The sequence below is a fragment of the Malurus melanocephalus genome, unplaced genomic scaffold (assembly GCF_030028575.1).
Source record: "Malurus melanocephalus ecotype Western Australia unplaced genomic scaffold, MMel_1.1 scaffold_172, whole genome shotgun sequence".
Lineage (NCBI taxonomy): Eukaryota > Metazoa > Chordata > Aves > Passeriformes > Maluridae > Malurus > Malurus melanocephalus.
This window is the reverse complement of record NW_026623404.1, coordinates 1,029,855-1,042,698: the sequence shown is the minus strand read 5'-3', so window position 1 is coordinate 1,042,698 and position 12,844 is coordinate 1,029,855.

The window sequence follows — 12,844 nt, the reverse complement described above, 5'->3', positions numbered from 1 at the left end:
AACCTTCCCTCCCCTCCTCTCTTGTCCCTTTCCCTGCAGAAAACTTCCCCAGCTCTAGGAATAAGGAATTATCTGAAATGAAAATGATGGTATCAGAATCAGCAGTTGAATTTGTGCTGCTGGAGTGCAGACCAATGAGTASTTTTGGGCAGACCTGCTGATACACTGAACTTTCCTGTGCATCCAGTGATGCCTCCAACATCCCTGCTAATTAACATTTTGTCACCAGGGGARGTTCTTTTACTTCACCCACTGCTTCCTTTCTCTTCAGTTAACCTGCAGGTTTCTAGTCAGTCAGGAAAAGTACCAGCTTGAAAGCCCAGGATGGATGGATTTTTAATTATGTTACTTTGGAAAGCTGGAGTTTGAACTCAGTGAGCCTGGTAACTTCTCTGCTGGTGAGCTGTGGCAGCTAAGGGTGGGGTCACACGGCCTTTCTTCTTTTAATCAAGCTGTTGGAAGGCAGGATAGCATTTGACTCAGCACCTGAAGATGTGATGGCCAGTCAGARCAAAGATTGGTACTGTGATTTTGCAAATATGTAAACCAAAAGGAAATGTCTTTAATTTTTTTTATAACTTAAGTCCTCCACCCTATGACAAAAAAGAACAGAGAGTTACAGAAAAGACAAAATATTTTAAAACAGTGCAGGTCCTCAAAATAATCAGAAATCAGCAGAGCARTAAAAGGTAATTACAGAGCCAAAACATCAAGATTAAAGAATGAAGTGCTTGCAGTGAGTAGTCTTATTGACATTGCACATACACTTTTACATTGTGGATTCCTAAGTGCAGGTTTAGGTGAATCCCCCTTTCCCTGGGGCAGAAGGYATTTTGTTATTTACTGCCCATTTGTAAGGTGGCTCTCCAGGAGCTGTGTTCTCAGCTGACCTTCTCCAGCAACAKAAACCTTCCTAGATGGTGGTGAGGAGCAGCCACTGTGTGTGTGGGCTCAAAACATTCCTGCAATGGCCTTTGCAATGTCATCGGAGATAAAAACAGATAAATTGYTCCCACATCTGTAAACTAAAGATAGTTTTTTGATAAAAGACTGAGTATCAAGAATTCTTCRGTGCTGCCAAGGGCATCAGTCAGCCTTTGAGACTGACATTGTACTCCTGTCTCTGTCAGGTCAGTTTAACAACAGATGCAGTGGCTCAAAAGGTCTCTGCATCCCTGTGGATCTCCGTGGGCTGCAGGGGCACAGCTGCCTCACCATGGGCTGCACCAGGGACTGCAGGGGAATCTCTGCTCTGGTGCCTGGAGCACCTCCTGCCCGTCCTCTGCACTGACCTCAACGTCTTCAGGGCTTTTCTTCTCATGTATTCTTACTCCTCTCTCCAGCTGCTGGGCAGGATTTTTACCCTTTATTAAATATTTTATCAGCAAGGTGCCACCAGCAGCATTAATGGGCTTAGCTTTGGGCAGTGAGTGTGTCCTGGAGCCAGCTGTCTTTGGCTCTGTCTGACATGGATGCAGCCCCTGGCATTTTCTCACAGAGGCCACCMTTGCAGTTTCCCCATTACAAAGACTTTGCCAGAAGGATCCAGCACAGGGTGGCAGACCCCACTGTAGTATCTAAACTGGAATAACAGGCCTGTAGTTACTCAGATCAGCTTTGGAGCAAATTTTTAAAACTGCCCTCATGTTTACCCCTGTTTAACTTTCCAGTAATTTTAAATGTCWCATTAGCCATCGCTGCTGTGATCTTAGCTCTTCCAGTCTAGAGATATCCTAGAACTCCTATGTTCTTATCAGTTTTAGTCATTCATTGCCATTCACTCTGTGACTTTTTAATTCTCTCTTCTACAGTAATTTTGATTTCTACCTAATCTTTCTTAAGAACCCTAACCCCCAAGAATGTCTGGAGCCATCTGAACACAAAGTTTCTTCCACTATGAGCAATAAGCAAATAAATRATTGAAAAATGRCCATATCTATTGGGATCTTCTTTTRTATCAGCTGGTCCTACAGATTTTTTGTCAGGGTCCTGAATCTTTGATGTGAAGAAACATTAATAGTGTTAATTAATTTACAAACAGAGAGAGATGGGCATCCTGCAGCTGGGATAGTGCCCCACAGCCACCCTGGAGAACTTACTAGGAGGGATTTTCTGATCTGAAGAGGGTGTGTGAGCAAAAGCAAATTAAAACTATCTGAAAATTCAGTGCTTCTCTTTGTCTATGAAATATGCCAATAAATTCCTTCCAGGTGGTGAGCCCTGGGAACTTTATCACTGGCAAAGTTTTGCTGGTATTTCATACCAGGTAAAGCCATAACTATCCTGGCATGATATACTGCTGCCAGCTCTTGCTCACTTTGAAGAGTGGAAATAAACAAATTTGACAAAAGAATTTTTTGTGAGGAAAAAAATCTTCAAAACTTGACAGAATATGACCTTCAGAAACTTTACCTTTTTATGAAGTTGTTCCTCATTTGGGCAAGGCAGTCAGGTTCTGTGAAAAAGCCATGKCTGCTGAGATGTTTGGGATTGAATGGGTGTAAAACTAGGTATAGGGCAGTGTTACTGCCATAACTGTGACAGCAAAATTCTTCCCTGCCCTTGTCCTCCGAGTTAATTCTGAACACGTTTCTTGCTTGATTTATGTTCATCCTCCCAGTTTACCCAGTCACTTCTCTGCTTTAATTAATTTCCAGACATTATCTCATCCCTTCTCTTTCCTAAACCACACAGATTTATCCTTTTGAGCTCTTTCTTTGCACTTCCTTCTGGTATTTTCTGTGTTGGCTGGGAGCTTTGGATATTTGAGTAGTTAAATCCCCATTACTCTTGCCTTCAAAGTCTCAAAATTCTTCTTTAGTAATATCCCTTCAGTCTGAAACCTGAGCTTCAGGTATTGAGTCTGTTATACTCCAAGGACCTGCTTTCTGATTGCAAACAGAGGCGAAGAAAAAAACCCAAACCACCTCACAAGAAAAATGCCTCAATCACAAATGAATTCTCCTTGTGRGACTGGATATTGAGAGTACAAGGGCAGAAGGTAGATCATGGAAAATGAGAGGTTCTTTACTATCATGGCAGATCCCTTGCTACAGGAGGAACAATCCCTTTTTTAGCCCAGGATCCTCCATGGTAGATGACATCAATTATGTGTTTTTCCCTCAATGGGAAATGAGTAATAATCTGAGTTTAGCTTTGTTTCCTCCTATCTCTTGCCTGAGCAAATCCAATTTCCACAGAAAAGCTTTGTGAAGAATGAACAAGGTGGCCTCTGGGAAGAAATTCACTAGCAGGGAAATGCCAGGCCGGGTCATTATTAATGGCTGTCTATAAAACAAATAACAAGCTTATTAACTTTGCAGGCCACAGCAAGCTGAATAGTCTGTGAGTATTTTGGAAGACAGAGCTTGAGCTTGACAAATAGTCTTGTCARATTGGAGAAATATCCAATTTGAGAAAAATAGGATGCAATTCTGCAGGGACAAGGGTGAGCTCCCACCTTCTGCAGAAATCAGCAGCTGCATGGAGAGAAATCCCTGCATTGGCATCACTCTGCAGAGAAGGGTCTGGGGSTCCTAAAGGATCAAAGGCAATGCACAGGTCAGCGGTGTCAGGTYGTCTCCGTGCTGAGAAATACGAACCAAATTACAGCCTACAAGRCAAATGGAGTGAGTTTCCTTCTCAGCAAGTGTGAGCTCCCAGCAGGGCTGCTCTGCTCAGCTGGGGGCACTGAACTTCCAGATGGATGTGCCCCAGTTGGATGGAGTCCAACAAAAAGCAGCAAAAACAGCAGTCTGGAAAACATGACTTGTACATAATGAGCGTGAGAGCTCGGACCGTGGAATTGGGATGTGGGAGCACAGGGGAGAGGGAGTCATGGGAATAGCAGTGCAATAGAGGGAGAGGTTGGGGGAAGGATGATGCAGGGAGCTCCGGGGACTAAGGCTACTCCMTGTTTTTCTGTCCTTTTCATCACTGGTCTCTGTCCCTGCCATGTAGAGCTAGGCTGGGTGGTAACTGTGGGGGCCAAGGGGGAAGGCTGGTGGCTGTACAGGAATGACCCCCTGTTCAAGGGGAGGACATAGGAGCATTKCTCCAGGGACTCAAACCATTTCACAGTAGGAGTGCAGTCCCKTGGTCTCTGCAGGGAGTGAGAAGGTTTGCAAGTCCACATGCRCTGCATACAGGTCACAGCTGCTGCAGGAGAGGGACAGGGTAATCCCACGGAGGTTTGGGTGCCTCAGAGAGGGGAATGTAAAATGCCAAACGACAGGAGCCTATGGGAGCTTCACACAGTGAATGGGTGAAGGCTGCTGTCAGAAACATCATTACAAAGTGTTTATTTTCTCTGTATTTCCAGGGTAAAATTGAGAAAACATCGAGAATATCAACAAAAGCAGTCAAGCAGCTGGGATCTGTTTACGCAAACTGTTGATGGAGAATGTAAGTAACCAGGGCCACATATACATTACTGCATATGCCGTGTTTAATAAATTAAGTAYATGAGAATATTTGTTAAATCACATATTAATGCTTTATATTTTACTGCGAGTTTAAATCTGTCCTGAATTTCCCATCCCCTCTGGAACTGACYAGCAGACTGGAAGTACTAAATAATCTTCAACCTTTATTAATACAAGCTGGACTAGAGTTGCAGAAGAGAAACTGTCAGACATCAAATTCCTGCTGCCTGGGGAGTCCTTTTCCTGACCAGCAATGTGAGCCTCACAAAGCAGCAAGTGAAGAAAACAAACAAAGAAATAAATCCTGCCTAGCCCTGACATGAAAGGAATACCATGGAGCCAATTTTCTGGGATACTTGGCACTTTCCTCCAGCTACAGCATTGTTCGTGGAGCTGGGTGAGCCCAGCTGAGACAGCCTGAGGTCTRGCACTGATCTGGCTTGGGTTTTGGTTAGGAAACACCCTTTCAGACTGTCATCACCTCCTTTTTAAGGTAAGGGTACGAGGTGAAAGGACGTTTGGGGTCAAACAGGGAAAAGAAGAGCAGAAACAGTGGTTTACTTGAGTAAACTCTCAAAGAAACCACAGCTCTACAAAAACAATCCCATTTGAGCTTGTCTGCTATTGCCACATATGGAGTAATTATTCAAGTGAACAATTTAAAGAACAGGAATTTCACTGTGTGCTTTGGAATATGCTCACTTTTTTGCAACACTTTTGTGGACCAGAAAACCTCTCCAATCTGAGTCCCCCTGATGCAGCAGCACTGAAAACCTGGTGTGGGAGCAGAGACAGCAGATCTCCAGTGCATCTGTAGCAGCCAGTGCCACTGCAGCAGTGGAGACTCATTAACACTGCTGTCCTMTGCAGAGGTGCAGTGTCTTCCGGTTAGAACTTGCTGGGGTTTTGAATTTTGCTGTGCTGCTRGTGAGATTTGAGGCACCTCTGATTTGCTTTGTCAAGGCACGTTCATTTCCTGACAGATCTGAAGAAGGCATTTTCAGTGTCTAGCGTTTGAATTCTGTGCTACATCCAGGTGATACTGAAGGTGACACACCACGTGGTTTCAATACCAGTGCACAAACTTGGCTATTTTCTGAGTATTTCTTTCTCATCCAGGCTGTAAAGCTGAAGTTCTGGATCTTGTCTTCTTCCTTGCCAATATCTCCTTTCTCATCWGTTTGTTGTCCCTAGGCTCCAGCAGAGTATTCATCTCTTGCAGCAATACAGAGAACATAACAGTTCCCAGCATCACATGGGAGGAAAGASCCCAGGCTTGGGCTTGATTTGCATTAATTTATGCACTAAGACTTCCTTTTGTCTGAGGAACTTTTAGCTAATAGATCCCACACTGGCCAGAGCCAGGGTCTAATTCACATGATAAAATCATGCAGATGTGGCCACAGAAGAGACACATGTTCTTGATGGAGTGTTTTTCCTCAGTGACTTGCCCCAGTTTCCCCAGTTTGGAGAGAAAACCTTGGTGGTGGGTTGTTGTGTTTTTGTTTTTTTGTTGTTGGTTTTGTGTGTGTGTGTGTGTGTGTGTGTGTGTGTGTGTGTGTGTGTGTAACTCCATTTCATATAGGGATACAGTTAAAATAATAATAAAAAAAAAAAGTATCAGCCTCATTGGGGGGGGGTGAAGCTACCGTGGCCAGGCTGCTTGGATCTGAATTTCAAGAAACTCATGAGCCTTGCCCTTCTGTACCTAACTGTGGGAGAAGAAGGGACAAAATGACCAAAGCACTGAGGAATTTCCCCAAAGCAAGTGATGTGTGCAGATACCTTTGTAGTATTCAAAGCCRCTCAAAGACCAAGTGCAATCCTACTTGGGGGAATAAGTAAAGACCAGGAAAACAGAGGCTGACATTTAGGACATTTGTATGAGAGGTTAACATGGTTCATGTCTTCATGGATTGCCCTATTTTTGTGACAGATTTTCTTGAGGAATGTCCATAAATTTTCAAGAAAAGGAAGAAATCCATATTCCATCTTCATAAAATTACTGAAAAACTGGACATTCTGAGGGAAATCTAGATATGAGACAGCTTTTGGCATGCAACCTAGGAACTGTGAACTGCTACAGCCACTGCAGGTGGTGGTGTAGTGGAAAATCATGTTGTGGGATCAAGGAGGGTTTTTGGAGGGAGTTAATGCCATGTGGGCAGCTGGCATAAAACACTACTGGCAGTGAAGAAGGCTTTTACCTGTAGTACAAAGCCAGTGCGTCCACTGAAGTGAAAYTGGAGATTTTCCATGCTGTCTGAGAGCCTCCTCATCAGATACAGGGATGGCAAAAATGTGCTTTGTGCTCCTGCTCCCTGGAAGCARCAGGAGAAAAGGATCCCAATGCCCTGGATGTGTGACCTGGTGAGTATCTGTGCTTGAGCTCTGTCCTGGTGACAGCACAGCCATTGGTCCTCGGCACAGGCCRAGTCTTTGTGTGCACACTAAATAAAGCCTGTTATGTGCCACATTGAACACATTACCTTTAAAAATAAARAGAATCTCTTCTAGGGTTCCATCTGAAATATATTTCAATTTTTAAAAGGAACTGCGAGATATCTGGACTCAGCATGATGCTTACATTTTCTTCTAGAAGGATTTATATGCATTGCTGCTGTGTACAGCCTGGCTAGCAATATCTCTTGAGAATTCCAGCTGTTGCTTCTCTAAGACTGATTTCCGTAGCTTGTAGCTTTTGCAGTCTATATCCGTTTGTGCAGAAATTTTCCATTTGTGGTTGCAGTGCCTGACTCAAAAGTTTTTCTGGAAAGTTTTGTGGAACAGTGATAAGGCTATGGCTCAAGGGAGACAGATAGAAACATTTTTGTGCTAGAATGGTAGTTTACTTCTCCTACAGTTGCGATCCCCACTCAGATGGTGAAGGTTTGTGTCACGAATTTTGCAAATTTAAATTCTGCTCATGTCACAGTGTGCATTGCCTGAGGGATAGAGCTCCTTTTTAAAACTACTTAGAAAATTAAACACTCTAGCAGGTACACTGGAAACTCAAGAACTAGTGTATCATGAGTAACCAATTATTTGTTTGATTTAGTATTTTTATGTAATATATTTAATGCTGAGGACAAGATGGACTCGRAAAAGTGGTGAAAGAAAAATATTTTTGGAAGGGACCAAAGGCAGCAGAACTGTGATACAAAAGCCCACTCCAAAAGAATTTGGTACACAAGAGTTCTATCTGRGTGCAGAAGAGAAGGGACCCTAGCATAGCAGATAGTTGAGACAGGCACATTTTTCATCCAGGCACTCACTTTTTTYCCCCTGAAATGAGAGTCCAAGCAAGAACCCAAGAGAGTAGCTGAAGGGCCAGGTGTGTTTGCTCAGGCAGTGACACAGTGGCAGCCAGGGACACCCAGACCTGCCATGTGGCTGCAGCCTACACAAACCTGGAGGAGTGAAGGGAAACACTGAGAAAGGKCTTTGACCTGCAGGTGATGCCATGAAAAGAAGAAGCTGTCTGCTTTCTTCTCTCCCTCTGCTGCTCCTGTGGTCCGTCCTTAAGATGGCAGGGACCCCCCTGCAGGCACTCTGGAATTCCCTCAGCCCTTGTGCTGAGCATGAGGGTCTCTCCCCTGTCTGGTATGTGAGGAGGAATGAACTCTGTTATGAAGGATGACCACTGGGGGAAGAAATGGAAACAGCAGTGTCAGGKTTTCAAGGAGTTGCCAAAAACAGCATGACTGGGAAATGCATACGGGCTCTTTAGGACAGTGACAAAGAAATTTCAAATCTATTCAGAGACTGTCAGCTCCCATGAATGTGAGATGGACCTCTTGTTCGGTGCATATTATAGTGGGTAGAGTGTGAGTGAGTGGCTTCTGGAAAAAAAAAAAAATCATTTGAGTCTTACGGAAGCCATGGAGGATTCAGAGGAAACTGCAGAAGGGAGGAATAGCAGCTGTCCTGACCRGGTTCCTTTCCAAAGATTTTCAGTTGGTTGCAGCTTTGCCACATCGGTGGAACTCCTTGTGCTGTGCACTTATCTGCTAAACTTCAGGTTCAGCCCTTTCTTTGAAGGACACTTTGACACTGCTGTAAAAAGCCGATGTTTTTGTCACAATGTGAAGTCTGACAGTATATCCATCATATGAATTCCCTCTCCACATGTCTTTGTACACCCTAGTTAATGTGAACATTAAATTACACAAAAAAAAAGAGCATTTTTCACCTATGCAGATGAGCCTTGGCAACACTTACATAAATTGGACTGGTTATTCCTTTCCTACTAGATAAACTTTAGCCCTGAGCAGAGGAGGAGTGTTGCTGCAACAGCATCTGGGGCTGATGTACAATTTCAGCTTTCTGGTGCTGGACAGAAAGGARAGACGCAGCCTCCCTTGTTCCTGAAATCTACCTCTGCTGTACACAAAKAGGATGGTGTCAGAACTTCCCAAAGAAAATGGAGAGGGGCCGGAAATCAGACATGGGGAGTGTGGAAAAAATAGGAATGCATGGTCTGAAACAGGAGATGGGAGCTGGGATGAGRGAAAACCCTTGTCTTTTCTAGGATGCAGGACTCTGTTATGTCCAACATCTTTTCTGCAGCAACTCTTCTCCCTTCCCAACAGCTGRCTGCAAGCAAGCACCCCAGGTAAGGAGATGGGCGAACTACAGCAAGAGAACCTTCCTCTTATCAGCAAGCATTTTGGTCCCACTGTCCCAGCCAATATTTTCTTCTCCAGGTGGGTTTCCATGAATGCACAAGGCTGGGGGAAGAGGTGGGAGAGGGTCCCATGGCACACTGCAGGTATGTGAATGATCCCATCTCCTGGGCTGACAGGATTTCCTCGGCCTTCTACCCATGGCTGTTCTGGCTCTTCCTTGCTTTGTCCGTGTTCAGTACSTCAGTGCCAAGACGGACAATTTGCCTCCTCTGTCTCCAACACTCTACTTCCTCAGAACTTTCCTGCCCCCTGTAACTCATCATCACCCACAGCATGAGCTAGYGGGGKGTGGCACATGTGCGCCATTTACTGYTACARTTTTARTGGTGCTGGGATAACTGTTCCCCTATTCATTTCCAGGTCTTTGGGGAAGGGACAAAGAAGAAAATGTTGCAGAGGGGACTGGGTCTTGACACCAGGGAGCCAGGGTCTGTCTGGGAAGACTGGGCTGGAGACTGAAACCTGAGTCCTGAATGTGGATGCTGCCTTGGGCATCTCTGTCATGACTGCCCCGGTGGTTTAAGTTGGATTATTTCCCTTATGCATAAATGAATTCCTAATCATTGTTTTTTTTTTTTCTGAATTGTTTGCAATGAGGCACTGCAGTCTCGACTTTAGACCAGCGTTTTCCACAAGCAGTTGCAGCTTTACCTTGAATTTTTATATCATGCATAATACTTGAAACGTTGAAATACAGTCAAGGAGATCTAGTACTCAAGAGTGAATGGGTGCTTTTGTCTTTAGTCCAGGGTGCCTTGGTGCCTGGACTATTTCATGGAGAAAYGTCACTCCCTTGTTTCACAAGAGAAACTAAAGTTTGTGGAGTCCTTGGATACCTCAGTGAAGAGCACTATGGAAACTCACTGAGTAAACTGGAYCTTTCTAGATCAGGGCTTTAACAGAGTGGAAATAATAAATAGATCATGGCCCAAACAGCTGCCATTGTTCACAGGTGGTGACCAATTCTTGCTCTTGAYGRCTATGACAGAGGTGAGGTGARGGATGCAGGTCTGGATCYGTGTGTTTGYAGGAGCTGAAATSAAGCATACAGCAGGTTCAAAACTAYGAAAGAAAYACMTGCTATAAATCAACAGCACCAGCYYTCATRTTTCCCCTCCAAATTAGTCCCARGTATACAGGATATCTYGGGTTATTCTGTGCCTAACCAGTGTTTCCCTCATACTCACCTGTTTCTGACAGACACCCCAGAGCATCCCAGCAGCAAAGGTGCTGAAGCTGTGCCAGGACCAGGGCTTCCCAGRTCATTGCTCCACTGTCAGTGGTGAGGGCTTTGGCACCTCAGTTTGAAGGCTGCTGATTGAAGGTCGGAGCTTTTAAGGTGCTGCAAACTCAAGTACAGCAAAGCCCTYTAGCACTTGATGAACTTTGGGAATATAAATGAAGTCCAGAAGATTAATGCTGTGCTTAAAGGCTTTGCAGCATCAATCCCAGAGGTGACTAACTGTAGACAACAGGGTCTGTTTCTCAGGAATTTCCCTGGATCAGTATGACTGTCTAGGAAGAGTTCTTGAGAGAGAGAGAGGATTCTTGCTTGAGTTGCTCCTTCAGTGCAATGTTCAGACTTCAGTGGCCGGCAGTATTTGCTAGTTCCCAATGGCCATCCTTTATTTCTACCTTGCTCTGGACTGGAAAGGGATTGTAATTCCACACATGGATATCCATATGGAATATGGGCTCTCTCACATGGGTCTTTGCTTTAGTGTGATGGCCTCAAGACTTTTTGTCAAAACATGAGGCATAGTTTACACCATTGCATTGCCTGATAGATCAGGGTGTCATCTGCTCCCTATATGAGCATGCAGCTCAGAGTGATGGCTAAAGTGTTTTCAACCAGTTTTCAACCTGTTTCAATCCAGGTTTCAAGACCTGGATTACCTTAGGAGATAAAAAAATTTGCTATAAGAAAAAGGTGTTTACATATATTAAGCATTTTTAGACATTTTGATGACAAAGAAAGACACCGCTCCTCCTTTCTTTTCATCCTCCCTTTCTTAGGTGTTCAGGATCTGTTAATAAAGTCCTTCTTTTTAAAAAAAAATTAAATTTGAATGATCTGGTATTTATCAAAATAATCTACAAATATTCAATTTTATTTTCAGAGCTTTTTGAACAGTTTCTTTCTTTCTTTTCATCCTTCCTCCCCCACTCCCCCAACCCAATGCAGATGATGCTGTACCTGGTGGCATTCTGTCCCCTCCAAGGGAACCACCTGGTTTACTGGAGGAGAAAGCTCAGGTGTGCACCAGTGTGTATGCAGGGTGTAAAACCAGGGCAGTGCAGCCCTGACGCAGAGCAGGGAGATGGATCACTTTGGATACACCACAATACTCAGTTTCAGGGGGTGGAACAGACTTATTGCTGTGGCTAAGGCTAAGTTTCCTGAGAACTTTTCCCAATGAATTTTCAGAATAAGTTGCTGGAGTGACATCACTTCACATGTGAAGTGATCTTTAGTTGAAGATTTGCTGTGGGTGTAAATTGGCATTAGGTCTCTGGCTGTCAATAAATCTGAACTACAGGAGGGTCTGTCTCTCCATTGTTTTGTGKTTTTTTTCTGTTAATTTGCAATTGGAATCAATAGTAAGGAAATGTCAAATGCCTGATAGTTCTGTAAAACCACATATTGAGCTATGTCCCACAGGAGACTATTCTAGGTCTGAAATTACTTGATATTTTTATTTTTATTGCACAGTAGAATACAGAATTTACTTATTAAATTTAGATGTCACCAGCCTGGGAGACGAAGACACTGGAGGATGTGGATAGAATTCAAAATAAGCACAGGTGCAAAGTATTGCACTAACATGAGGACAGTTGCTTTCAAAGAGAGTTGAGAGTGCAGTTCTACAGGAAGAGAGGTTCAAGTACCACCCTTGTGAATATTTTTACTAAATTAATGATTAGAAAACTTTCACCTTTCAACTATCATGCTGCAGTGGCAAGATCCGTGTTGAAATATTGTTCAAACCAGAGTTTGACCAACAGAGCACAGTCCAGAAGAGATCAACAAAAATGATGAGAGCTGTARAAAGCAGTGTGGGCAGGATTAGACCTTCAGAAAGAGCCAAGTATCAGTACCAAGTGAGACAATGCCTTGGTTTCTGTCCTTGTCCCTGGGAAGTGTGTGGTGTCCTGCATCCTGGGCAGAAATGGATGGAGTTGTCTGCTCTGGCTTTATCTGCAGGTCCCAGGTGTTCTCTCCACAGCTTCCCTCTGCTTCTTCCCACACACCTGGACTGCAGCCACATAGCACTTTTCTCTATCCCCAGCTGCCATTGTAAATTCTGCTTGAGCAGATACTCCTACTTTTTTTGCTACTATTTTCTGCTCCTTATTTGTGAACCTCCTTTCCTGCTAATTCTGGCCCCTAATACAGCTGCGAGGAAAAGAAGTGAATGTCTCAGTGCAAAATATATAAAAAACCATGAGACATAAGCAAAGCAATTTTTTTTGGTACTGGCCATGGTCTTTGCTTTCATTCTGCTCAGTAGGTTTCTTAAGGATATTTGATTTGCTTGCTGGCCGTCATATGCAAGTGAAAATCACAATGAGATTTCAATGACAAGTGGACCCTTTATGTGTTTTCTGTTCTTGTGTGGGCAGGTAAGGCTGAAATTAATTTAGTAGGATGGAAAATGGCAGGAAACCTCTGTCAGTGTAGCGAGTCATAACCTGAGTATGAGCCAATAATATCACACAGTTGTGAAAATG